We start from the raw sequence: 7906 nt of genomic DNA, 5'->3' as shown, positions 1-7906 counted from the left end.
TAAACTTTTGTAAGATGTTTTCCATTGGGAGAAACTGGTAACAGAATGATTCATGGACTCTGTACTATTTGTGCAACTTCTTCTGAATTTATAATTATTTTGAAATAAGAAGTTTTTTTGTTTTTTTTTTTGTTTTTTTTTTTTTTGTTAATTGCTACTGAAAAATTTACACCTACTAAGATGGCTATAATCAAAAAGACAGATGGGACTCCTGGCTTGCTCAGTCAGTAGAGCGTGTGACTCTTGATCTCAGGGTGGTGAGTTCAAGCCCCATTTTGGATGTAGAGGGTACTTGAAAAAGAAGGAAAAAAGACAGATAATAACAGATGTTGGTGAGGGTGTGGAGCAATTGGAACCCTCATATATTGCTGGTGGGAATGTAAAAATAACGTAGCCATTTTGGAAAATAAGTGGTTCTTCAAAAACCTACACATAAAATTCCTTTATGAATCACCAATTCCACTAGGGGGTATACAGTTAAGAAAAATGAAAATTTATGTCCACACAAAAATTTATACATGAATGTTCATAGCATTATTCATAATTGCCAAAATATGGAAACAACCCAAATGTCCATCAACAGATAAATAAATAAAACGTGGTATGTCCATACAAATATTATTTCACAATAAAAAGGAATGAAGTACTGATACATGCTACAACATGGATGAGCCTTGAAAACATGTTAAGTGAAAGAAGCCAGTCACAAAGGACCATATATTGTATTTATATGAAATGTCCAGAAGAGTCAGATCTATAGAGACAGAAAGTAGCTTACTGGTTACCAGGGGCTGGGGCAGGGGAGAAGGAGTTCGAAGTTGACAGCTACGGGGGATAGGGTTTTTTAGGGGGAAGGGGTGATAAAAATGTTTTAAAATTGATTATTTTGATGGTTACACAACTCTGAATATGCTAAAAACATTGAATTATTGGTTTTAAATGGGGGATTTTATAGTATGGGAACAGCTCAAAAAAGCTGTTGATTAAAAATTTAAAAAAACAGATGAGGAGAATAAGTATGCATGAGGAGCATAAGATCTTTGAGGAAAAATGGTCTAGTGGATTTGGACTCCAGTGATATGACCAATAGTATAAATCTTTTATAGGACCAGGGGTAGAAAAATAATATTGACAGTGATAATAGCCGACGTTTATTGAGCACATAAAAAGTACCAACCACCAAGTTCAGTACTTTAAATAGAAAAGTTTCAGTTGAGGGGTGCCTGAGTGGCTCAGGCACTGAGCAGTTTCAGTGCCTGAGCTGAAACTGAGTGGCTCAGTTGATTTAGTGTCCAACTCTTGACTTTGGCTCAGGTCACAATCTCACAGTTTGGGGGATCAAGCCCCACATCGGGCTCTGGGCTGATGGCGCTGAGCCTGCTTGGGATTCTCCTTCTCCCTCTCTCTCTGCCCCTCCCCTGCTTGCATGCTTTCTAAATAAATACATATTAAAAACAATTTTTTTAAGTTTCAGTTTATTTTCTCTTCAAGTGTTACTTCTCCATTATCTCTCTTCTATTCTTCTGCAACTCCAGTTATGCTATGTTAAAATTTTTTACCTTATCTCATAAATATAACATATATAGTATTTATGTGTATGTTATGTATTTTATATAAGTTATATAAATTACATGTATAATATATATGTTTTATATATATATATATATATATATATATATATATATATATATATTCTTTTCTTTATTTTCCATCTTCTTGTCTCTCGGAGTTTCAGTTTGAAATGTTTTCTGACCTATCTTCGAGTTCTGTGTTCAGATGTATCTAATATGATAATAAACCTGGTTATTGATTTCTTAATATGTTAAGAACATTTTTCAGTTGTAAAATTTTCATTTGATTCCTTTTTTACACTTTTCAATTTCTTACCAAATCTTTTAATCTTGACTATTAAGTCCTTGAACATAATAAACTTTTTTTTAAAAATTGACACTAAACAATGTAAAACACCTGTATAAATGGAAAGACATACCACATTCTCAGAGAGTAAGACTCACCATCACAAAGATATCATTTTTCCTAAGTTAATTTATAAATTTAACACAATCCCAGTGAAAACCCCAGCAAGAATTTTGGGTGTTCTGTTTTGGAATTCAGTAGCTACTTTTACAGTTCAAAGGAAAAACAAATAAACTAAGATTGTAAGGAAAACTGTAAAGTAAAAAAAAAAAAAAAAAAAAAAAGGAACTAGAAGATTCTGTTCCTACCAAGAAGGTATTAAAATATATTATGAATCCTCAAGAATTAAAAGAATGAGAAACTGATATATGAACAGACCAAAGGAAAAACAAAGTCACCTTTTTAGTTAGGTTTATTCCTAGGTATCTTATTGTTTTGGGTGCAATTACAAATGGGATAGATTCCTTGATTTCTTTTTCTGCTACATTTCTGTGTATAGAAATGCAACAGATTTCTGCATGTTCATTTTATACCCTGTGACTTTGCTAAGTTTATATATTAGTTCTAGCAATTTTTTTCTTTGGTGGAGACTTTTGGGTTTTCTACATAGAGTATCATGTCATAGTAAAAGTTTGACTTCTTCCTTGCTGATTTGTATGCCTTTATTTCTTTTTGTTTTCTGATTGCCAAGGCTGCCTTCCAGTGCTATGTTAAATAGTAATGGTGAGAATGAACATCTTTATCTTGTTCCTGACCATAAGGGAAAGGTTCTCAGTTTTTCCCCATTGAGGATGATATTAGCTGTGAGTCTTTTCTATATGACCTTTACGATGTTGAGGTATGTTCCATCTATACCTACTTTGTTGAGGGTTTTTATCAAGAATGGATGCTATATTTTGTCAAATGTTTTTTCTGCATCTATTGAGAGGATCATATAGTTCTTATCCTTTCTTTTATTATGTGGTATATCACGTTGATTGATTTGTGAATATTGAACCAGACCTGCAGCCCAGGAATAAATCCTACTTGATCATGGTGAATAATTATTTTAATGTACTGTTGAATTTAATTTGCTAGTATCTTGTTGAGAATATTTGCATCCACATTCACGAGGGATGTTGGCCTGTAATTCTCCTTTTTAGTGAGGTCTTCATCTGGTTTTGGGATCAAGGTAATTCTGGTTTTGTAGAATGAGTTTGGAAGCTTCCCTTACATTTCTATTTTTGGAAAAATTTGAGAAGAATAGATATTAATTCTTCTTTGAATGTCTGGTAGAATTCCCCTGGGAAGCCATCTGGCCCAGGACTCATTTGTTGGGAGATTTTTGATTACTGATTCAACTTCTTTGCTGGCTTTGGGTCTATTCAAATTTCTATTTCTTTCTGTTCCAATTTTGATAGTTTGTGAGTTTCTAGGAATTCGTCCATTTGTTCCAGAATGCCCAGTTTGTTGGCATATAATTTTTCATAGTATTCTCTGATAATTGTTTATATTTATGTAGTGTTAGTTGTTATCTCTCCTCTTTCACTAGTGATTTTCCCTATTTGGGTCCTTTCTCTTTTCTTTTTGCTAAGTCTGGCTAAGGGTTTATCAATTTTGTTAATTCTTTCAAAGAACCAGCTCTTAGTTTCATTGATCCATTCTATTGTTTTTTGTTTCCATATCATTTATTTCTGCTCTAGTCTTTATTAATTCCCTTTTTCTGCTGGCTTTAGGCTTTATTTGATCTTCCTTATCTAGCTCCTTTAGGTGTAGATTAGGTTGTGCATTTGGGACCTTTCTTGCTTCTTAAGATGGGCCTGAATTTCAATACACTATACCTCCTTCTTAGAACTGCCTTTGCTGCATCCCAAAGGTTCTAGACTGCCCTGTTTTCATTTTCATTTGTTTCCATGTATTTTTTTATTTCTTCTTTAATTTCCTGGTAAACCCATTCATTATTTCTTTTTTAATATTTATTTATTTTTGAGAGAGAGGGAGTGAGAAAACACAAACATAGGGCAGAGAGAGGGGGAGAATACAGAAGATCCTAAACAGACTCTGTGCTGACAGCAGAGAGCCCAACATGGGACTCAAACCCATGAACGGTGAGATCATGACTGAGACTAACTGACTGAGCCACCCAGGTGCCCCAAACTCATTCATTCTTTAGTAGGATATTCTTTAACCTCCATGTATTTGAGGGCTTTCCAAATTTTTTCTTGTAGTTGACTTCAAGTCTCATGGTGTTCTTTTTTTTTTTTTTTTTTTTTTTTAAGTCTCATGGTGTTCTGATCCAAAGGTATGTATTGTCTGATCTCAACCTTTTTGTACTTATTGAGGGCTGATTTGTGACCCAGTATGTGCTCTATTCTGGAGAACGTCCCATGTGCAATCAAGAAGAATGTGTATTCTGCTACATTAAGATGAAATGTTCTGAATTCATCTGTTAAGGTAAAAGATCTGTACTCTAAAAACTATAGAACACTTATGAAAGAAATTGAAGAAGACACAAAGAAATGGAAAAATATTCCATGCTCATGGATTGGAAGAACAGACATTGTCAAAATGTCTATATTACCCAAAGCAATCTGCACATGTAATGCAATCCCTACCCAAATACCACCAGCATTTTTCACAGAGCTAAAACAAACAATCCTAAAACCTGTATGGAACCACAAAAGACACCCAATAGCCAAAGTAATCCTGAAAAGAAAAAACAAAACTGGAGATATTACAATTCCAGATTTCAAGCTATATTAAAAGTCATCAAGCTAGTATGTAACTGGCCCAAAAACAGACAGATAGATCAGTGGAACAGAATAGAAAACCCAGAAATGGACCCACAGCTAGATGGTCATCTAATATTTGGCAAAGCAGCAAAGAATATCCAGTGGAGAAAAGACAGTCTTTTCAACAAATGGTGTTGGGAAAACTGAACAGCAACATGTGGAATAATGAAACTGGATTACTTTCTTACACCATATACAAAAATAAATTCAGGAGCTCCTGAGTGGCTCAGTCAGTTAAGCGTCCAACTCTTGATTTCGGCTCAGGTCATGATCTCACAGTTCGTGAGTTCAAGCCTCACATCAGGCTCTGCACTGACAACATGGAGCCTACTTTAGATTCTCTCTCCCCCTCTCTCTTCCTCTCTCCCACTCATGTTCTCTCTCTCTCTCTTTCTCAAAAATAAATAAAAATCGGGGCGCCTGGGTGGCGCAGTCGGTTAAGCGTCCGACTTCAGCCAGGTCACGATCTCGTGGTCCGGGAGTACGAGCCCCGCATCAGGCTCTGGGCTGATGGCTCAGAGCCTGGAGCCTGTTTCCGATTCTGTGTCTCCCTCTCTCTCTGCCCCTCCCCCGTTCATGCTCTGTCTCTCTCTGTCCCAAAAATAAATAAAAACGTTGAGAAAAAAAAATTTTTTTTAAATAAATAAATAAAAATCTAAAAAAATAAATTCAAAATGGATGAAAGACCTAAATGTGAGACAGGAAACCATCAAAATCCTAGAGGAGACCACAGGCAGCAACCTCTTTGACCTTGGCCACAGCATGTTCTTACCAGACACATCACCAAAGGCAAGGGAAACAAAAGCAAACACTAACTGTTGGAACTTTATCAAGACAAATACCTCCTGAACACCCAAGGAAATAATTAACAAACCAAAAGGCAACTGACAGAATGGGAGAAAATATTTGCAAATGACATATCTGATAAAAGGGCTAGTATCCAAAATCTATAAAGAACTTATCAAACTCAACACACCCCCCCCCAAAAAAAAACCCAGTTAAGAAATGGGCAGAAAACATGAATAGACACTTTTCCAAAGAAGACATCCAGATGGCTAATAGACACATGAAAAGATGATTAACATCACTCATTATTAGGGAAATACAAATCAAAACCACATGAGATACCACTTCACACCTGTCAAAATGACTAAAATTAACAACTCAGGAAGCAACAGGTGTTGGCAAGGATGCAGAGAAAATGTAACCCTCTTGCACTGTTAGTGGGAATGCAAACTGGTGTGGCCACTCTGGAGAATAGTATAGAGGTTCCTTAAAAAGTTAAAAATAGAACTGCTGTACAACCGAGCAATTGTACTAGTAGGTATTTACCCAAAGGATATAAAAATACAAATTTGAAGGTGTACATGCACCCCAATGTTTATAGCAGCATTATCAACAATAGCCAAACTATGGAGAGAGTGCAAATGACCATAGACTGATGAATGAATAAAGAAGATACACACACACACACACACACACACACACACACACACACACACACACTGGAATATTACTCAGCCATCAAAAAGAATGAAATCTTGCCATTTTTAACAACATGGATGGAACTAGAATGTATTATGCTAAGTGAAATAAGTCAATCAGAGAAAGACAAATATCATATGATTTCACTCATATGAGGAATTTAAGAAATGAAACAGATGAACATATGGGAAGGTAGGAGAAGAGGAAAGAGGGAAACAAACCACAAGAGACTCTCAACAATAGAGAACAAAATGAGGGTTGATAGAGGGCAGTGGGTGGGAGATGGGCCAGATGAGTGATAGGTACTAAGGAGGGCACTTGTTGTGATGAGCACTGGGTGTTGAATGTAAGTGATGAATCACTGAATTCTACTCCTGAAACCAATATTGCACTGTGTGTTAACAAACTAAAATTTAAATTAAAAAATAAAAATACAGGGGCACCTGGGTGGCGCAGTCGGTTAAGCGTCCGACTTCAGCCAGGTCACGATCTCGCGCTCCGTGAGTTCGAGCCCCGCGTCAGGCTCTGGGCTGATGGCTCAGAGCCTGGAGCCTGTTTCCGATTCTGTGTCTCCCTCTCTCTCTGCCCCTCCCCCGTTCATGCTCTGTCTCTCTCTGTCCCAAAAATAAATGTTGAAAAAAAAAATTTTTTTTTAAATAAATAAATAAAAAAAAAATAAAAATACAAATAAATTCAAATATATACAGGAACTTAGCATATAATAAAAATGGCATCTCAGATCAAAGGGAAAAAGATGAACTACTTAATAAATAGTGCTGGAACAAGGATAACCATCTGGAAAAAAGTAAGTTGTATTCCTCACACCCAGAACTTAGATAATATTTTTAAATCAAATTTTTAAATTTTAAAAATAAAAGCATACAATTACATGAAACCATCACCATAATTAAAATAGTTTCACAGATGTATGCATATGTCCAACTCATCAGATTATATGCATTAAATATGGAGCAATTTTTCATCTATCAATCATACCTCAATAAAGCTGTTAAAAAAATAAAGATGAAAATTCCACGGAGGAAACTTAGAAGCTTTGCTCAGCAACCTTAAAGTGAAGAATATATTATAACTATGGTTCAAAATCCAAAATCATGAATTTAACCACATTAACATATGTGCACACATGCACACATACACATACACACACACCTACACAGAAGGAAAGTCAAAAGATAATGATAAACCGAGAAAAAAAATATTTACAACACACAGTACAAGGGCATGAAGAAAAAGACCATCACTCTAATAAAAAATTGGACAAAGAATAGTCAGAGAAATGAGCAGAAAGGGAAATATAAAACCCATAACTGAGAAAATCAACTTAAATCTACACTGAAATATCAATTTTTACTTAATGGATTAGCAAAAGACCAGTTTGATAATACATTCTGCATGTGAGGCTGTAGGGAAACAAGTGTTCTCAAGCAAAGGCCTTGGCATGGCATTCTAGAAGCACCTACCCAAACTGCAACTGTACCTGCCTTTTGACCCAGCTATTCCACTTTTGGATATGTTTGGACTGGTGTGACAGGATAAGAACACCGGGTTTTTCTCTGCGGCATGGTATATAATAAAAAAAGACTGGTAACAACCCAAATATCTGTGGCTAGGAGACTAAATAAATCATAGCACAAGCACACAACACACCACACAAAAGAATGAGCACAATCTGTTAAAAAAGAGACAACAGGCCCAAATTAGAGTCCCTAATG

Source organism: Felis catus, chromosome B3 (genome assembly GCF_018350175.1).
Source record: "Felis catus isolate Fca126 chromosome B3, F.catus_Fca126_mat1.0, whole genome shotgun sequence".
NCBI classification, from domain to species: domain Eukaryota; kingdom Metazoa; phylum Chordata; class Mammalia; order Carnivora; family Felidae; genus Felis; species Felis catus.
Note: the sequence above shows the minus strand (reverse complement) of the source record.